This window comes from Mesoplodon bidens (assembly GCF_964165515.1).
Source record: "Mesoplodon bidens genome assembly, chromosome: 9".
Taxonomy (NCBI): Eukaryota; Metazoa; Chordata; class Mammalia; order Artiodactyla; family Ziphiidae; genus Mesoplodon; species Mesoplodon bidens.
Window position 1 is genome coordinate 95,528,778 of NC_138166.1, and position 20,462 is coordinate 95,549,239.

The following is a 20,462-nucleotide window of genomic DNA, read 5'->3' on the forward strand; positions in this document are numbered from 1 at the left end:
AAGCTATTCACAGAGGCGACAAGAGCCCTTTCCGTCTTGCCTCTGTTCAGGTTTAATAGTGGACTTACCGCCAATGTCCTGAAGCAAGGGTGAGAGAGTGAGGAGTGCTGCCCCAGAAGCTGCCTTACAGACTTCCATCCTCTCGTCTCTCCAGGCCCAGTGCAAAAAAGATTCAAAGAAATTCCTTTGGCTCCCAGAAGAAAAACAACTCTCCAGCTCTCATCTTGCGAGATGGGAATTCCTCTTCTCCTTACCCTGAAAAAGGAAAAGAACCTTACCTTTATATCATGCTTAATTACTTTCAGGCAGTTTCATAGACACGATCTCATCTGAGGAAGGAGAAAATTGAGGCCATTAGGCTACACTAAGTTTGTCTGTTATCAAGGATTTCCTAAGTCTGACTCCAAGGCATATATTAGGTTGGCTCTTTTAAGAATTCTAGTGGGAGAATACTGTAATCATGATTAATATCACCACTATCAAACATATATTTAAAATCCTACTCTACTAGTTTGAATAGCATTAACATCACTGGAATGGCTTTAAAGGAATTTTTTCATGTGCCTGTTAAGTGGGCCTTAGTTTAGATGTGGGCAGCTATCTCATACATAGGGAAATTTCATTAAAGATTTAATAAGCATCTTCCATTCTCACGTCACCTTTCTTCATCTCTTCTGGATGACCGTATTCTAGTTCCCTCCCTCTGCCCTCTTCTAACCAGCTTGTCCCTTGAGCTGCCTCAGGTGGGGAAGTACTCACTGACTGGGAACTGCTAACTCTTAGCAATCTAGCCATCACCTCCCCAGCTGGAACTTGCCACTTCAAGGAAAAGGACCTTGTAATCAGAGTAATTGGAATTTCCATATCAGAAAGATGTTTATATGCTCGAGTTTGAGGCATGGGAGATGTAGCAGTAAGTAATGCGTGAGCTCTCCGAGGAGGTGGGTAAAGACGGAATCTGGAGCCCAAGGAGAAGGATTGTATTTATGCCTCACACACACTGTCTCAGGTATCATTTGTAGAGTTTGTGTTTGTATTAATCACATTTTTATATTTTTCATACTTTATGATGTTTTGACATCTTAGGGGCCTTGCTGCTAGGGGATAGGCTGCCCCTCCCAGAGCTGGCTAATTTCTAGACATTGCAGACCAACGTCCTTTTGATTACGATTTTCATATGCAAACCAACCAACCCAAAGCCCACATCCCAATCACCTTTATTTAACTCTCAGGCACCCAGCCACCAGTCTTCCCTGCTGTCATCACCTCAGGGCCAAGTCAACTAGACTGGACAGCCAGAGACCAGTCCTATGGCCCAGAGCCTGCCAAAATTATTCAAACTATCCAAGCCTAAGTTTCCTCCAGCTTTCCTACACTGCCTCATCCATTCCTTCCTCAGAAACCACAATAGTGGCTGAGGGTCATGCTCTCTCCTCTCTCCTTCTGCCTCCTGACTGACCTGGTGCTTCCCCACGGGCCCTGCGTGGTGTGGCCTGCCCCCTTCCCTTGCTATAAACTCTTCTTTCAAAGGCAGTTGTCTCCGTGTCTGCCACCTTACCATACCAGAGTAAAACAAATCCCAGGTACATATCTTAAAAAGGTGTTAATGGGGGCTTCCCTGGTGGCGCAGTGGTTGAGCGTCCGCCTGCTGATGCAGGGGACACGGGTTCGTGCCCCGGTCCGGGAAGATCCCACATGCCGCCAAGCGCCTGGGCCCGTGAGCCATGGCCACTGAGCCTGCGCGTCCGGAGCCTGTGCTCCGCAATGGGAGAGGCCACAACAGTGAGAGGCCTGCGTACCACAAAAAAAAAAAAAACAAAAAAAAGGTGTTAATGATTTCAAATGAAAGCCAATGTTACTTTCTACTCCGGCAGGTGATTAAACACAATTTGAGTTGGTTGGTTCTACATGTTTCTTCAGTATTGGCTGGAGTCAGGCAGTCAGTCCTTGCATGATCTCTGGCTAGACAGCCTTTCTGGAAGTGGGCTGTGTAGTTTGGCTGCCAGGCCTTTACATATGCTTTGCTGAGGTTTGTACGAGTGAGCCTGGTGCTCTTTGGGCCAAATTAGACATCTCTTAAGTTGTCTCTGGCTCCAGCATCATATTATTTAGAAATGGGAGTATCATTTGGCACTGTTGATCACTCCATCCTTGAAATTGTCTTTCCTTGGTTTCCATGACATCATGCTCTCTTGGATTTTCTTCTACTTTTTGATTTTGCTCTTTTTAAAAAACTCCTCTGTGCGTTCCTTTCCCTCTGCCTAGCCTTTATTTTTTTTGAATACATTTATTGAATAAATAATGCATATATGTGTTTGAGGAAAGTATTCAAAAAAGTAAAAGTTTGTTCTACCTCTGTCACCCAGTTCCACAGACTCTTAATTTGATTACAAATGTGTGTGTGTGTGTGAGGGTGTAAAACTGTAGGACATACACAAGCACACACATGTGCTCATACACACATGGTATTCTGTGTGTTTTTATATGTAAATGCTATCATACCGTAACATTTATTTATTCACTCATTCATTAACAATTTACTGCAATTTACTAACGAGCAGCTATTACATGCCAGACACTGTTTAGGCCCCGGGAAGACCATGTGAGTAAAGTAGACAATTTTCATAGAGTTTATATTCTGATGGGAGGAAGAGACAATTTAAAAGAAAGTCAGTTAAAAGAAAGTCAGAGAATTTTCAGTAATGAGAGATGATTAGAATTTAAAGCATGCTAATGTGAGAGAGGACAGACAGGTGACATTATGTAGGGTGACCAACAAGGGCCTCTATGAGAAGCCAATATCTGAGCCAAGACAGCATCTGAATGATGAAGAGCAGCATTTCAGGAGTGGAAATAATAAGGAAAAGGCCAGAATCAAAGATGTGCCAGAATCAAGGATGACTCCTTAGTACATACTTTCATGTACCTTGCTTTTTCGTTTAATAGCATGTATGAGAGATGGTTCCAGGTCTATAACAGAACTGCTTCATTCTCTTTAGCAATTGCATAAGATTCCATTATAGGGATAAAACCATAATTTATTTCATCAGTCACATACTGCTATTTAAAAAATCTTTAATCTTTTGCTGATGCAAGTAATGCTGAGATAAATATTTTTGAATATACATGTTTGTCCACAAAGCAAATACATTGGCAAGGTCAAACTCTCAAAGTAGAGTTATTGGAACAAATGATATATTCTTTAATTCTGATTTTAATTGATGTACACAGTTGGCCTCCATAGAATTGAACAAATATATTTTACCACCAACTATGTATGAGGGAGTCTGTTGTAAATATTCTCCAAACCCTGTGTTCACATTTTTGAGCAGGAAGTGCTCTAAATAGCATTTTCTAATTTTATTTTGCATCTCTCTTATGAGTGAGGTTGAAACTCTTTTCCTGTTTAAAAGCCATCTGCATTTCCTTTTCTGTGAACTGTCTATTCATATCCTTTGCCCATTTTTCTTTGTGATTATTAGTCTTTTTCTCATTGATTGGCAAAAGTTACTTATGTATTAATGAAATGAACCTCTTTCATACATTAGATATGATCTTCCCAGTTTGTCTTTTCATTTTGTTTAGGGTAGTGTCCCAGGAATGAAGTTTTTACTTTATTAATATAGTTAATAAATTATGCATTTTGTGTCATACTTAGACAGTCATCCATCCTTCATTGTTGGTCTTCCTCAGAGTCCTATCTTGGAACTGCTCTGTTCTTCCTCTGCTCACTCTCCCTGGATCATCTCAGCCGTGTCAATTGCCATTGATGTGTTTATGATTTCTAAATATGTTTCTCCTGACACATACCCAACTGCCAACTGTACATCTCCACAGCCCAGGTCAGCATAATCAATACTGAACTCATCATTTCAACTTTGTCCTGTATTCATACTGGTTACTCTTCCTGTGTACTCCATCTCAGGGAGCCCAATGTGTCATCTTTTCCAAATCAGATAATCTATATCATCAATGAATCCTTTTTTCCTTTTATCCCTAAGCATTCAATCTGCACTAAATTCTATTATATCTACCTTCTAAATATTTCTCCAGTCTGTCCATTTCTCGCCATTTCCATTACCACTTACGTAAAATGGGCCAACATCATCTCTAACCTGTGTTTCTACACTAGCTTCCTAATAAATATACTTTCTGTCATGTCCTTCTTCAATTCTTTCTCTACACAGTAGTCAGAATGTTCAAACTGGATCATATCACTCCCCTGCTTAAATATCTTCAATGGCTTCTCTTTTTTCTTCTTCTCCTTCTCCTTCTCTTCCTCCTGCTTTTTTCTCCTTTCCCTCCTCTTTATTCTCATTCTTCTTTAGGGTAAAATCCAAACTCTTTAACATGGCCTACAAGGCTTACATGATCTGGCCCGCATTTGTACCTCTAGCATAACCTCTTAATACTACCAACACACAGCACCCCACTTTCCAACATCACCATCAATAAGAATCAGTCCTCTTGACAAGTCCTTGGAATGTATCATGGCCTCTTACCTTGGGGCATTTGCACATGCTCTTCCCTTTGCCTGGACTCTCCTTTCTCAGCTGTCTTTGTCTGGCTCTAGCTATCAAAACGTGCCCTTAGATCTTACACATTACTTCTTCCATAACCTCCTGATGCTCCCACCACTCCAAGACCAGGCACAATGCTTCTAACAGGATCTTGTCACACCATAGTACTCATCACTTAGTAATGCAGTGCCTGTTTATTTGCCTGAATCCCCTAGCAGATTTCAAACTCCACATGGGCCTCACCTTCATCGCTCCATAATTTGGAGTGCCATGTTAGGTATATAGTGTCATTTGATCAGAGTTGAATCCTTAACTCTCTAGTCGCTGGCATGGAACCATCACTCAATAAACATTTATTTGTTGCACATATGGATGAAGGAATAAATTTTAGAATTTTCCTAATGTAGCCTAAGTTTTGTGCCAATTTGTTCGCTTTACTATAGGATATATTGATTTAGTAACATAGAAATAGTCACATCAAGGGAATTTCTCTAGTCAGTTTTACAAGGCAAAATGTTTAGTAATTCTTCCTTTTAATGTCTCTTCACTTTATCTTTGGTGGTAATATTTCCACCAAGCTACCAAGGTAGATGAAAGCACATCAGTGCACTCCTACTCTTGTACTACATGGTAGAATTCCCTTCCACTTCACTCCAGATCTTTCAGGAGACATCTTTCAGGTATTTATCCTGGGGAGAGAGGGGAAGAAGTCTCTCTGATTCACTGAGGCACTCCAATATTATTTGTCTTAAATAGTACTTTTTTTTTTTTTTTACTTTATTGTCATGCGGTACGCGGGCCTCTCACTGCTGCGGCGTCTCCCGCTGCGGAGCACAGGCTCCGGACACGCAGGCTCAGCGGCCACGGCTCACGGGCCCAGCCGCTCCGCGGCACGCGGGATCCTCCCGGAACGGGGCACGAACCCATGTCCCCTGCATCGGCAGGCGGACTCCCAACCAGTGCGCCACCAGGGAAGCCCAGTACTTTTTATATATAAGAGTAATATCCACTGAAAATGATTATGAGAAATTTGGAAAATATATAATCAATAAAATATAAATCACCTATAATCTTATCACATAGAGAGCAATTATTAACTTTCTGGTGGGTGATATCACTTCCTTGTCTCAGTAGCTGTAATCTCAAATCTGTCCCTCCTCTTGAATCTCTCCCCTGAGCTCTAGACTGGTGTATTTGCTTCCTCAGTCACTATCTTCACTGGCTTGTCCTGGCAGCATCTCAACTCCACACGTTCTAAGCAGAAGTCCCCATCCTCCTCCTCTCCTCACTTGCACCTGCTCCTGTGTCCTTTTCAGCGATTGTACCACCATCCACCTGGTGACCTAGGTTAGAAATGATTCTTAGCTTCTCTTTCTTCCTCGCCCTCATATCCAATCAAGATTCTGTAGTTTCCTCCTCCTGCATATCTCTTTATTCTTTCCATGTCCCTTAATCAGCGGTGTCAACACTCTGGTCCAGACTCCATCACCTCTCTCCTGTAATATGGCAACAGCTTCCATGGGTCCCCATGCCTCCAGTCCATTCGCCACACTGTGGCCAGAGTGACCACACAAGGAGGGGCAAGCTATTGTATCACTCCATGAACTCAAATCCTTCAGCCCTTTACAAAGACCTTCCCGAAATGCCCAGCCCCTGTTTAACCAGTTCCATTTAGAGCATTCTTCACTCTCGTCTTCACTTGGCTGACCTCTACCCATCCTACAGTTCTCCACTGAGCCATCTTTGCCCCCCAAGAAGTTTCCCCTGACTCCTCTCTCCCCTGGAAAAGTCTAGCATGAGCCCCTCCATCCATCTCCTGTTTTCTCCTCACATCTGCCCTCTCTCCCTGTGAGCTCCCTGGGGCATGAGTTGTGCCTTCTTTGTCACTCTACAAGCCTGCTACCTTGCCCAAGCCCAGCACATGGGAAGAACTCTACAGGTACTGATGGATCCACTCAAATCAGGTCTAGGGTTCTATTCCACACACAACTGGCGGAGGATGGGGAAGGTGCTGGGAGACTCTCCTTAGGGGGACGCTTTTCCAGGTTCTCTTTTCTGAACCCGGTTCTTGAGCTCTCCCGGTGGCGTCCTCAATGCAGACACCTGCTGATCAGGGGGAACTTGAGCGAGCAGAGCTGCCCCCTCTGGCCTGGTCCCTGCCGGCTGTCATGGCTCACACGGACCCTGCCCTGAGGCCCAGCACCCTGCGGATGGCGGCGGTGATTTTGCGGTTGCGCAGGCTGTAGATGAGCGGGTAGAGCAGCGGCGTGACGTTGGTGTAGACCAGCGCCAGCGTGCGATCCTGCCGTGGGGACTAGCTGGCCTCGGGCCGCACGTACGTGAAGGTGGAGCAGCCATAGGGGAGGAAGGTGACGGCCAGGTGCGAGGCGCAAGTGGAGGCGGCCTTGCGCCTGCCGCGTGGGGAGCGCAGGCGGCTCAGGGCGGCGGCGATGGCGCCATGGAAGGCCAGGATGAGCACCGAGGGCCGCAGCAGCAGCACCAGGCTGGCGCCCAGCAGACGCAGCTCCTCCGCGTAACTCTGCGTGCAGGCCAGGTGCAGCAGCGCTGTGATGTCGCCGAAGAAATGCACTAGCAGCTGGGAGCCGCAGAAAGGCAGGTTGAAGACGGCCGCCGTGAGCCCCACGGACACCGCCAGTCCCCCGAGGCAGGAGCAGGCCAGGGCCAGCCGCGTGCACAGCCCAGGTGTCACCACAGCCGCGTAGCGCAGTGGGTGGCAGATGGCCACGTAGCGGTCATAGGCCATAGCGGCCAGCAGGAAGCACTCGGCCCCGCCCAGAGCCACGAACATCTGCATCTGAACAGCGCAGCCCAGGAAGGAGGTGGGACTGCCTCGGCCACGGCCTGGCGAGGCCAGGTGGGCCAGGGAGCGGGGCACCACCGCCAGCATGTAGCAGAGCTCGATGGCTGACAGCTGGCACAGGAAGAGTAGCATGGGCGGCCGGCTGGGCACTGAGGCCACGGCCACCAGGATGAGCAGGTTCCCGCTCAGGGTAGCCAGGTGCACGGCCAGCAGCAGCAGGAAGAGCACGGGCCCCAGGTGGGGAGACTCCGCGAAGCCCTGCAGGAGAAAGCCGCAGGGCATGGTGGCATTGCGGGCGCTGTCCGTGCACTGGCTGCCCAGGGGTACCTGTGGGAAAGAAATGCGGGAAGGGAGAGGTTGTGGGCTACGCTCCTCGGGCGCTGCTGGTGAAGAAAGGGCTGGTGGAATTTAGAGGGTAGGACGGAGTAGGGCTGCAGAGAGGGAGGTGGCTTGATGGGTCCATTCCCATCCCCCCTCCCCATGAAGGATAACTTGTTCTAAACGGTGGTCCAGTTTTTCCTGCCTCTGGGCTAGAATTCTTACAGGTGCTTTCTCAACATGCTGCTTCCAAGGAAACCTTGAATTTAGGCCCATCCTTTACAGTGCATCTCTCCTGACCTCCGCCTATGAAGAATCCCCTCTCTTCAGACTCCACGTATGTTGTGGGTCCTATACAGTCATCGGTATTAGTCCACCTCAGCCTCAGCTCCCCGAGGCAGGAACTGTGTCTTTAGGCTCTATTTCCTCCTTCCTGCTCTAGTCTGCCACTTCTGAGTTGCTTGTCTAGTATCTCAGAATCACAAACACGTAATGCAGATGAGGATCTTAGCCATCATCTCGTTCAGCCTCAAAATTTTAAAGAGAGAAAAAAAAAAAAAGCTGGGGAGGAGCAGGATGAAGGGCTTAACTGCTCACAGAAAGTTAGGAACAGAATCTGCATTCCTGAGGCTGAATCCAGAACTTCCCATGACCCCATCTGAGGTTGTTAAAAAAGGTCACTGGCATCAGTCAGTCAGTCCATATTGATTTAGCCTTAAAATAGAGACCCGAGTCTGTGCCTGGCACTGAGGCAGACACTTAGGCAGCAGGGGGTGGTTAGCAGAGAGGCCTAACTGGGCACATCAGGAACAATATGTCCTAACAGTCTTATTAGTACTCTGTCAGCATGAGAAAAAGTGATGTGTATTTGTTTTAACTCACCCTTCAGAGGGAGCAGTACATTCCAGATACGCTGTCGGAACACAGTCTCTTTCTAAGCATTATCCAGTGACTCATGCAGGCAACATTTGGAGAACATTTGATAGCATGTAGGTTGGCTGCAATTGTTATAAACCTCTGGAGTCCGGGAACATGAGGTGGTAAGAAATTCAAGGCCATGCCAACTAGAGGAGGACGTTTGATTTTTCCAGTAGTTATTAATGCTATCTCTTTTTAATTTTAATTGTAAGTTCAACCATTATTTCCTCTTAGTGACTCTGAGTCACTGTCTATAATCAGTGTTGGAAGTGGAATTTGTGCCCGTTGTTACACTACAGAGTGCAACAGCAATAAAGCTGGGCCACGGGCGACAGGTAAATTGGATGCAAGAACCAGAAAGAATGCAAAGAGCTTGGTTTTTGCCATTAATGCTCCTTTCTGAGATAGTTCTGGGGATTTCTATTTATCAGTGTCAACCTGTGCTCTTTTTTTTGTCATCTGAGGGGAATGCCTTCAAACAGATGTTTGCATTGCAATGGAGGAGGAATAGGGTGGGGTTGTGGGTGGGTCTGGGGGATGTGGAATCACTTCCCATCATGTTTCCCCCAATATTCAGTCATCTGGACAAATATAACAAACCTGCATTGAGTGCCTCTTCCCTGCCAGGTGTCGTAGCTGTGGGTGTGACCAAGAGAGAGAGAAGGCTGACTGTCCTGGAGGTTCAGACAGGACGAAGCTGCTGAAGTAACCAGCTCTCTTCCCTCTGCCTCTGCTTACCCCTCGGTCTTTTACTTCTTCCTTTTCATCTCCTTAGAGAAGCAGGGTGTTGGGGGTAGAGAAACACAAACAGTCCACTTCTTTCGCCTTCATGCTCATACTTCACAGAAATGGAGATGACGTGAAAGGCCGGGCAGTGGCTCCAGTAACTCTAAGCTCAAGGTATACCACGTTTACAAACAAGGCCATGGAATGCAAGCCAGACAGTTTAGTTCAATCAAAAGGAGACTGAGGAGTGTTTCTACTTTGTCTAGAGTTTTTAGGAGGACTCGTCACAATCTCTAGGAATGTATGTTAGAAATGTCTTTTCCCTGGGAGGGAGAAGGGAAACAGACACTTTCACAACTTCAACAGTTTGGTGTATTCAAAACCAGACTCCAGCCTAGTAGGAGAAGCTACAGAGGGAAAAGAAAACACCCCCTTCCTCTTCCAGGGCCAGAAGGTCTATATTCTCACTCTTCAACAATAATAGCTAAGAGAGTGTCAGGCAAATGCTCATAAGAACTTAATACATTTAACTCAATCCTAGCAACAATCTGATGAGGTATGTGAACTCTTATTGTACCTGTCTTACCAGTGAGGAAATTGAGGCCTAAAAGAATTAAATGTCATGAAGCTAGTTAGCGGTAAAGCCAGGTTTTCACTCAAGCAGTTTAGTCCCTGCTGGTCCATGGTCTTAGTCACTATACTGTCTTCCTTACTTATCACTCTCCTAAAAATTCTTCTCACATAAGACACAACCTCTTCCCACATCTCCTACCTTCCCCTGTCCAGAAATTACCTGTACTCTCCTAGGCATTTCTATTCTCAGATTTCCCTTTGCTGACATTTCTTCTGAAGACATGTGGATGTGAGCAGTAATACAGATCATCTAAGATAGCAAATCTAAAAATAATTTCTCCTTAGCCTTGACATTCTTCATTCCTGTTGTTATTCTGATAGATCTGCTTTCCTAATTGTGTAAGGCTCCATGGAGCACCCACAGATTAATGGCTGGCTGGTGGCCCGGGACATCTGGATGCGGCTGGAAGCCTTGCTGGGCTGGGGCCGTAGATCGGGGATTTGATTTTCACTGTGTAGGATAATTAAAATTATCTGTAATAATGATTTTTTTAATCAGTCATTTAATAGCCAATTGAAACACTTCTAAGGAGAGGTTGTGGGGATATTTGAAAGGCAGACAGGTCAGGCTCCTCTGGGTCTTGAAGATTCCATAAAATGCTGAACTAGCTTGAAGGTCAAATGGTCCAGATCCTCATGCTATAGCAAGGGATGCCCCATAGAGGACATATAACCAGCCTGGGACCTCACCACTATCTGTTGGCAGCAGAACTGGACTCACAACTCCTGTTTGATGGTTCTGTTTCTGCCAGAATGGTCTTCCAGAGTAGACCTGAGTCCACTGATCTAGTAGTATTGTTTACAAAAACACCAGAGGAGAGGTCACGGAAAAATCAGATCACTGTCCCATAGGAGGTTAAATTTAAAATTGTACATATGCCTGAATTTCCATAATTTGACTTAATAACCTGTCATGAGCATCTGGTCTATGAATTTATACAAATTGTTCTGAAATCTATTTTCGTCTGGTGCTTTTTTTTAAGGAAAAACACACACCATGCGTTCAAAAGATTTTTCCTTTTTCTTTTCCTTAATCCTCAGTGAAGTAGAAAGGCTCCCCACAGCCTAAATTTTTGCTTTGTTATTTGATGGGTGCTTGATTTGGGTTGGGGACAAGCTAATTAACACTTCGGAAACCTTGCCTCCTCACTGTTGAGTGGGGGTTGTAACAAAGGTGGGATGTGTGAGTATTCCGTGAGACAGCGTGCAAAAACAAGCACAAAACCCCACACAGAGCAGGCGCACAGCAAGACCAAAAGGCATCCTCAGCTCTGTCCTTCATACCCTGACAGGCTTAGATCGTATTTCCTCTGAATAGTCACCTTTCCACCATGAAAATCTCCTCACCCCTTGATGGTGTCTCTTCCGGTGCCTTTTCCGTCTTTCTGGGATCCAAGAAACAAAGGTATACATAGTAATCTGGATTTAGGGAAGAATACTTTTCTCATGGGGAGAAAAGTAGAGATAGACATAAATAAGTCTATCTCTATGATCATTATCATTACCATCATCTTTCTCCCCCCACCTCTCTTTCTATCTTTCGACTTTTTTTTTTCTCTTTGGTTTCCTATCATCTTTCTAAGACTGTACAGGCTGTGGAAGAAGACATCTATGAATTCAAATCCTGGCTCAACCACTTACTAGCCACATTACCTGTGGGTGATGTACTCCATTTCCCTGATCCTCAGTCTCTTTACATCTAAATGGAGATAACGGTATCTAATTCATAGGCACTCTACAAAGGAAACTCACAGCACAGTGCTGGGCACAAAGCGGACATGAAGAGATGGTTATTAATCACATCATGTTATAACCCAACTTCTACAGTATGATGTCAGCCTTTGGGCTCCACCTGCAGAGCAGCTGACAACTGTAATAACTATAATGACTCCTTTTCCTGTGTCATGAGCCTTTTCCTTGGTTTATGACCGATAACTTGAAAGTCAATTAACATATATTTGCATTATTATATATTTCAAATTTAGATGTGTGTTCTGAAATAAAATCCCTTGAATTAAAAAACTCATTTACCTTTTTCTTGCTTTGTCACGCAAAATTACATCTTTTAGTGTTTTTTTTTTTTTCTCATCAGTTTGGTAATTTCTTTACTCCAAGGAGCTAAATATCATCTTTGGTTGTAAAGATTTCACTGTGCTCCCTCTTCCAACCGTTTATAATCTCAGCCTCAACCCCTGGGACATGAGCCTCTTTTCTGGCATGATGTTTCTGTCTTGTGAACCAGTTTCTCTTACACGATAAAGCAGTCTACTGAGTCCCCATGACTAAATTTGGTAAGATAGCTTGTCAAGGCTTTTGAAAGTCTAAATAAAAGAAGTCCTTGCTAGTTTCTTGTTGGCATCTTTATCCCCTAAAAGCATTTAAGTAGATTTAATAGGGAATGTTTTCCTTACACAAACATTCTTGATTTTCTCCTTTTACAGCATTTTCTGAAGTATTTGTTGATCCTACATGTTATAAAAATGAGATGCCCTTGATATTTCTGTATCTGCTCTGGAGCCCTTCTTAAAATGATGGTTACAATTCTGAATCTTTTAGTTCTCTAGCTCTGGGTCGATATGTTACCTTGGGTTTTGCATTTTGGCCAACATTTTCTCCTCAGTTTCCTGACGATTCAGAGTTATATGACAATATGTGCACTTGTGTTAAGAGATCCCTGAATAGTTGCCACTGTTAGTTCTCTTTTCTCCAGAAATCAATTGTGGGATTAGAACTTTGAGTAAAGTGTCATTTCAGGTGCCCTGGTCTGTTTTATTTTCATCTGGAGAGGACATTTGAACCATACAAATCTAGGAGTCCTGCTGATTTTAGAGCTGGCTCTCTGCCTTTAATGCTTTTAAAGAAACTCTCTGCTTGAACAAAACAGCACCCATTTAAACTAATATCTCTGACCCAGGCTTCCGCCAGAGGAAGAAGGATATGCTTCAAACATGAGCACTTTAATCTTCAACATCAAAATTGTCCAGCAAAGAGACTGTCCCAATTCTGGAATTGTGAAGGTCAACTTTATCACACATAAATGCATGATCATTGTGCTGTTACATATTTTTTAAAGTATTCTAGGCCTGAGGGTCAGTTACTTTGTCTACTTGAATAAATATTTACATTTTTGCTCTATATAAAAGCTAATTTGGGACTTCCCTGGTGGTGCAGAGGTTAAGAGTCCACCTGCTGGTGCAGGGGACATGGGTTCGATCCCTGGTCCAGGAAGATCCCACATGCCATGGGGCAGCTAGGCCCATGCCCCACAACTACTGAGCCTGCGCTCTAGAGCCTGTGTGCCACAACTACTGAGCCCTTGTGCTGCAACTACTGAAGCCCGTGCATCTAGAGCCCGTGCTCTGCAACAAGAGAAGCCACCACAATGAGAAGGCTGCACACCCCAAGAGTAGCCCCCGCTCACTGCAACTAGAGAAAGCCGGCACACAGCAGCGAAGACCCAACGCAGACCAAAAAAAAAAAAAAAATCTAATTTGTTTTCAAAATTTAAAAATCAGCTGTCATTTTTCATGAAGTTGGTTTTAGTAGGTTTGAGAATACTTTTAATTTCTAACTTCATCTTGTGCTACAAAATAGAGAATTCCCTCAAAAACCCAGAAGCCTCTGTTTCTTATTGGCCACAGACTGAGAGTTGAAACTAAGTAATGGGGCAAAGCAGCTGCATGGATGAGGAAATCAAGACTACCTCAGTTCTGTCAGGGTATTTTCATGATTCATTAAAATGGGAAAAAAAAAAACACGGTTAAGGAAAAAATGTTGATTTCCTCGGCCAGCCACCTTCCAGGAGAGAGAGCTTCTGATATCTTTGGAATATTGTCTCAGAAAGCCATGGGCGCCTCAGAAAACCTATCATCTGCAAGAGTCGTGTGCATAATTTCGGCTTCAGGACCTTTTCCAGTAGGACACTCCCCCTACCATCCTACTGCTTACCCCTGAGTTCCTAGAAGAGACTCCTGTGGTTGCTGAGAAAGAGGAACAAATTACTAGATGAAATAAGATAGAATGCACAGGATTCAGCCTGCCCAAGTGTGGGCTCTGATGGGGGACTGGGTCTTCTTCAAGGGGAGGCCCTGTGGCTGGTGTCTGGGGCATAGGGATTTAGTTCTTTGTCTAGGATGGGAGGCATACATGGAGCTTTTCCTGTCATGGTATCATCAGTGGTCAAATTTTTGTGTCCCATGAGGTAGGATGATAATCATAGGTAACACCTTTTTGAATACTTTCTTTTCTGCCTCTGAGAGTTGAAGAATTCATATTTTCTTCAATTCTATTCTTACATATTATTCTAGAGAAACAAGATATCATTGGATGCCTCTCGCCATGAAAACTTCTGTTCATTTGAGAAGACAGAACTGTCCCATTTTTAGATGAGAAAGCTGAGGCAGAAGAGATGCATTGGGGCAAAGTCATTCAATAAAAATAGAAGCAGAACCTAACAGTCCTGGCATTTGTAGCTGCCTCATGTTTCTCAAGCCCAACCCTACCTCAGTGCACCCAAGATTGAAAGGTTCCACAGGTTACAGCACCTTGAACCTGGTTTATTGCTGTGAGGCACCAGATCTGATCTAAGGAGGGTGGTCTTTTTCTCACAAGCAGTTATCTCTTTTGGGTAAACCTACTCGGGAAGTACTTTTATTTCCTTATTTTCATACTCTGCTCTCGGTGTTTCCCTTTCTTCCTCTGCCCTCCTACCCCACAGTCTTCTTACCTGGGCTCAGAGAGAAGGGTGACTTGGAGATGGGTGGAGAGGAGGTTCAGATCATGGTGACTGGAGATGAGAGAGATCACAGGCAAAATGAAAAACAGCAGACTCTAGAGCTGCAGTGGGCAGGTGTAGAGGAGAAGGGCTCGAAAGAAGAATGAGGGATGGAGACGCTGGAGAGGGGCGAGCGCCGGGAGGGGATTTCCACAGCAGTTTCTGATTCTCTGTGTCTGGTCGGTACTATAACCTTAGCCTGCTTTATATCCCTGGAGAGTTGGGGGGATGGGGAGGAGAAGGTTATACTAGTCCCTTCCAGAGGAAGGGCAAGAGAAAAAGCATCCTGTGATTAATTCTGTCGTCATAAAATCCCTCCTCAAGGTTGGAGACCTAGGAGGGCTTGGCACACATACAATGACTTTGCAGCTGTCCAGAGAGAAACAACTCCCTATTTCATACTGACCACCTGCCCAGAGTGCTCTCTGTCCCACTGGTGCCACAATCTTTCCCTAGAGTGTTCCATACTCCTCTGTCATCACAGCAATTCTCATTTGTGCATGTGGTAGTTCTAGAACCTGTGGAGAAGGATCAGGTACCCGATAGGTCTAAGATGTGTTAGTTTGTCCCATGTCTAGAGCAGGAAGCTAGGTGGATGTTGAGATGCATGAATGAATTGTCTTTAACGCTCACATGTGTCCAAGGACCCCAGAAACTGCACTAGGAAGCTTCCACCACGGGATACTCCTGACCCTGGAGTATGAACTTGACAACTCTAGCAGGTCCCTCTAAGTTTGAGAGCTGAAGACTTGCTCTTGATTTTTCGGTTATTATCCTGCCTGTCCACCTGTGTATATGCACCAGCATCACAGGACTGTAGAGGTCATTTGCTCCAGTTCATTTACTCGTTCACTCATACTTTGATTTAATTATTCAACACGTGATGCTTATTGAGTACCTACTATGTGCCAGGCTTTGATCTAAGTACTGGGGTATATATAGATCAGGGAGCAAAACAGACAAAGATGTCTGTCTTCATGAAGCTTACATTCCAGGGAGAAGAGATAGACAGTAGCCAAATTAGGTAAATTATATGGTGTATTTGAAAGTAAGTCCAATGGAGAAAAATAAAGGAGGATAGGAAATGTGAGTGGGTGACATGCAATTTTAAATAGGATGTTTGAGGAAGGCTTTAGTGGGAAGGAGACATTTGATGCAAAATTTGAAGGAGGTAAAGAAGTGAATCATGTGGATATTTGGGGGAAGAACATTCAAAGCAGAATTAGTCAGAGATCCTGAATGGAGAGCAGGTCAGGTGTGCCTGAGGTGCAGTGAGGAGGCCAGTGTGGCCGGGGTGAAGTGAGCACACAATAGGGCAGATGAGGTCAGGGAAGTTGTGGACGGCCAGCAAGAGGTGCCTTGCAGGGGATTGTGAGAGACTGGCTGAAGGACTGAAATGATGTAAAAAAGGTCAGTCTGGTTGCTGTGTTGAGAATAGACTTTAGCGGGCCAGGGTGGAAGCAGAAATCAGCAATGCAATAATCCAGGTGAGGGAATATATGATTTAGATGAGAATAGCAATACAAATGGGAAGACATGATTGGGTTTTGAATGCATTTGATTTCTTATTTATTTTTTAAAAATACATTTTAAATGTAGAGCCAGCAGAATTTCCTGATGGGTTGGATATGGGATGTGAAAGAAAGAGAGAGGCCAGAATGATTTTTTACCTGAGCAACAGGAAGAATAGAGGTATCATTACCTGAGATGAGGAAGGCCTCAGATGGAGCAAGTTTGGGAAGAAAGAGTGATCAGAAGTTCAATGTGGGGCGTATTAAGTTTGAGATGTCTGTTGGATGTCCAAGTGGATCTGTTTAATTGACATACAATCTGCAGTTCACAGGAGAAGTTCAAGTTAGAGGTGTAAATTTGAAGTCATCAATTATAGGTGATACTTTAAGTTATGAAACTGGGTGAGGTCATTATAGGAATGAGTATAGTTAGAGAAAAGAAAGGGTCCCAAAACTGATCGCAGGGGTTCCCCCAAATTAGGGCTTTAGGAAGATGAAAAGAAACCAGAAAGGGAGAACATGTGGGGAGTCTATAGTCTCCATTTTTCAGCTAGGTAAACCATATAATTGTGTCTGCCTATCACCAAATTTGCACATCTCCATCATGGAATATTTACATGGAGAATGATTCCATGATATAGTAGGATGACTCCCCCCATTGATAACAAACAATTATTTCAATCCCTACATAATTCTTCTGTTAAAGGTAATGTGGAGGGTTGAAGGGCGACCTTACAGGGAGCAGTGGACCTTCCTCTTCCCTTTTCCCCTTCTTCATAAAGTGTAAGGAGTTGTACCAGAGGCTGGAAGTGAGGGCAGAACCCAAACCCCATGGTGAAGGAAAGAGTTGGAAACAAAAACTTCTGGTTCTAAAATTCTAGATTTCTTTCCCCAATTTTTTTTTCTCTGTATACTTTAGGATGTAATTTACTTTGAGCCTTAGTTCACATGATTAAATATAAGAATGATAATACATCCTGTGTCTAATTAGCAGATTTTGTTTTGACATTTTATTTTTAACAGTTTTATTGAGGTATAATTGAAATACAAAGAGAACTGTACACATTTAATTTGTTCAATGTGATGTGTTTGGGCGTATGCAAACACCCATGATACCATCACCATAATTAAGGGAATAGACATAACACAACACCTCCCAGAAGTTTCTTTGGGTCTCTCTTGCTCTCTTTCTCTCTCTCTCTCTCCCTCTTTTTTTTTTTTTTTTTTTTGGTGGCAAGAACATTTAACATGAGATCTACCCTCTTAACCTCTTAACAGATTTTGAATATAGTGTTGTTATCTATAGGCATGATGTTGTACAACAGATCTCTAGTATTTACTCACCAAGCATAACTGAAATTTTTACCCTTTGAATAACAGCTCCGCATTTTCCCCATCCCCCAGTCCGTGGCAACCACTATTGTATTCCCTTCTTCTGTGAGTTAGACTACTTTAGATTTTTCATATATGTGGAATTAAACAAACTGATATTTCTCCCATCTTATAGAAAACCTTTCTTGGTCCCATTTTTTCATCTAGTTACCATTTTTGTGCACTTGGAGAGAATCCTTAGGAGAGTTGTGTGCACTTGCTCTCTATACTTCCTCTCCTCTTATACTTTCTTTTTAAAAATAGCACTTCATTGACAAAGCAACAACAACAACAAAATAACAGTTTATTGAGGTATGATTGACATGTAAAATGCTGTTTGGAGATTTTAAATGAGATCTTACTTATGAAAATGTTTTATAAAACCTAAAGTACTCCATAAATGTCACTTATAATTATTATTGTGTTGAAGAGCCTTGATCAACATATTTTCCAGACAGAACTCCATCCTGCCTTTCCCTGGCACTGAGTTTCAGCATGTAGAGTACCCTCCCATTCTCATTCTTTTTATGCACATAGTTTCCCTGTAAAGTGAGAAGCAATTGGGAAGGAACTCAGTCTGGACAGGCCTCCTTAGTGGTCAGGACTCACGGAGGTGATGATAACCATTCACAAACAGCAGTGTATCATGGTTCAGAATTTTGGGAATGGTGCCAAGAGGATCTTGGACATAATTTACAGGATGTATAAGCCCTGACCTAAAGCAAAATTTACCAGTGACAGGAATTAGAGTTTTATACATAACATTTTCTTTGGCTGGAGTCTGGCTTTATTTAAAGAGTTGTGTCAACACAGGGATTGTCTGCTTGGGCCCAGGGATTCCTCAGAGTGTTGGTGCCTCTGTCGCCTCTTGGAAGGTTGGGATGAGTTTTCTCAGACTCGGAATTATGTGGGATCTGTGTTTGAACAAAGACTGGAAATACTTACCTCATCTCTACATTCCTCAGCCATTTGTCACCAGATTGCAAATCCCTGCTTCTAGGGAGAAAAGATACTGCTTCTCTCTGACTTCAGCAGAGAATAGGTCAGTCAAGTTACTGAGTTTGATGAATATCTATGGCCCTAAGGAGGAAAAGTTAATTTCTTTGCAGGTTTTGCATAATTTTTTTGGTAAATTTAGAGAAATATAGGTGATAGGAAAAGAGCAATAAACTTAAAGTATCAAAAATAAATGAAATTATAATGCTACATAAAGAAATCAAGAGCACAGAAAAGAAACAAAACAGATCATAAACAAAACCTTAAGTTGATTCTCTGGCGATTCTAGGAAGACAGACAAATTTCTGGAATTTTCACCACGGAAAAGTGAGAAAAGATACAAATGAATTAAAAAATGAAAAGGTAGAAGTTAAAATAGATATAGTAGAGATTAAAAATAATAAAATAATATTATTAAATAGTATTTATGGATGCAGTTGACACATATCTGAAAATAAAAGCCTAATTGGCCCAAGAAGAAATAGAAAATTTATATAGAATTATGATCATTAATGACCTAGAGCTGCTACTAAAAATACGACCCCTCTGCCCTTCTCACTACTCCGATGGAAAATACTTTTACTGATGGACTTTACCAAACTTTCAAGATGAATATAAATATAATAATAAATATAAAGAAAATAGAATATAAATATACTATAAAGTATATAATCCACATATATGTTTTTCCAGAAAACGAAAAAAAGAAAGAAAAATTGCCCAACTCATTTTATGACATTTGCATAACCTAGATTAAAATAATTCTCATTAGTATATTATGTAAAACATATACACTAATTTTACAGATGAAAACATTTAAAAATATTATCCAAGGAAATTTAACATTTTTTTAAAAAACAACATATTTTTACCAAGGGACAATTTTCCCAGGAATGCACAGATGATTCAACTTCAGAAAAATCTATAAATTCACTCTCATGTTGGTTGACTAAAGGAAAACAGAGTTATCTCAATATACGTGAAAAAAACGATGAGAATTCTTAGAAAGCTAGAACTAGAGAGGAACTTCATAACCTAATAAAAACTACATATAAAAATTCTACAACGAATGTATTTAATGGAATCTGAGGCACTTCTTCTAAAGTCAGGAGCAAGATACATACGATAAGTATAAATGATACTTAACAGCACAGTACTTATAATTCTAGCCAATACAAAAGGAATGAAAATAATAATTGATATGGAGGAGAATATAATTATTTGCTGATGATATGATCAATTACATTTAAAATCCAAGAAAATTAATAGGCAAATGAGTCACACCAATACGAAAGTTCAGCAAGATTTCCTAATATAAGATTTACATATAAAAGTAAATAAAGTTTTTCTAAACCAGCAGTAATCAATTAGAAAATATCATATAAAATAATATACCATTACAGTAGCAACACATTATAAAATATATAGAAATTAACTTAACAAAATGCACAAGAGCTTTGTAAAGAAAAATATATGACTCTAGTAAAGGACAAGAAAGGAAATCTAAATAAAGGCAGAAACCATATTCATGAATGGGTAAAAATGTCTTTTTTCCTTGTAAAAATGCTACCTTTTCCAAGTTTGAGATATATTAAATGCATTTCCAATAATAATTATGATAGGAAACATGAGGCAAATTAGTATATTCGTTTAAATATACATATAGAAAAATAAAGACCCTAAAATAACTAATAAAAATGTAAAATTTTAAACATTTTTTCAAAGAGTAAAGAGTAAAGAGGAAAGAGGATGAGTAACCCTCCAGATATTGACATACTGCAAAGCATCGATTAGTAAAACACATTCATATACATTTGTATAAGGAAAAAAAATGGGCATTTGGTAAAGGATTGACACCTCAGAAACAGACCCAT

General features: G+C 42.4%; 1 pseudogene across 1 annotated transcript in view; it reads right to left on the bottom strand.

Moving 5' to 3' along the window:
* LOC308622330 overlaps window positions 1-18,561 on the bottom strand; it is a 30,260-nt pseudogene extending 11,699 nt beyond the window's left edge. Inside the window, exons 1-2 of the transcript in view lie at window positions 18,538-18,561; window positions 6,698-7,668 (exon numbers count right to left, since the gene is read on the bottom strand). The product of the transcript in view is annotated as an uncharacterized misc_RNA (transcript). The remainder of the gene's footprint in view (window positions 1-6,697; window positions 7,669-18,537) is intronic.
* Between the last annotated feature and the right edge of the window lie 1,901 nt (window positions 18,562-20,462).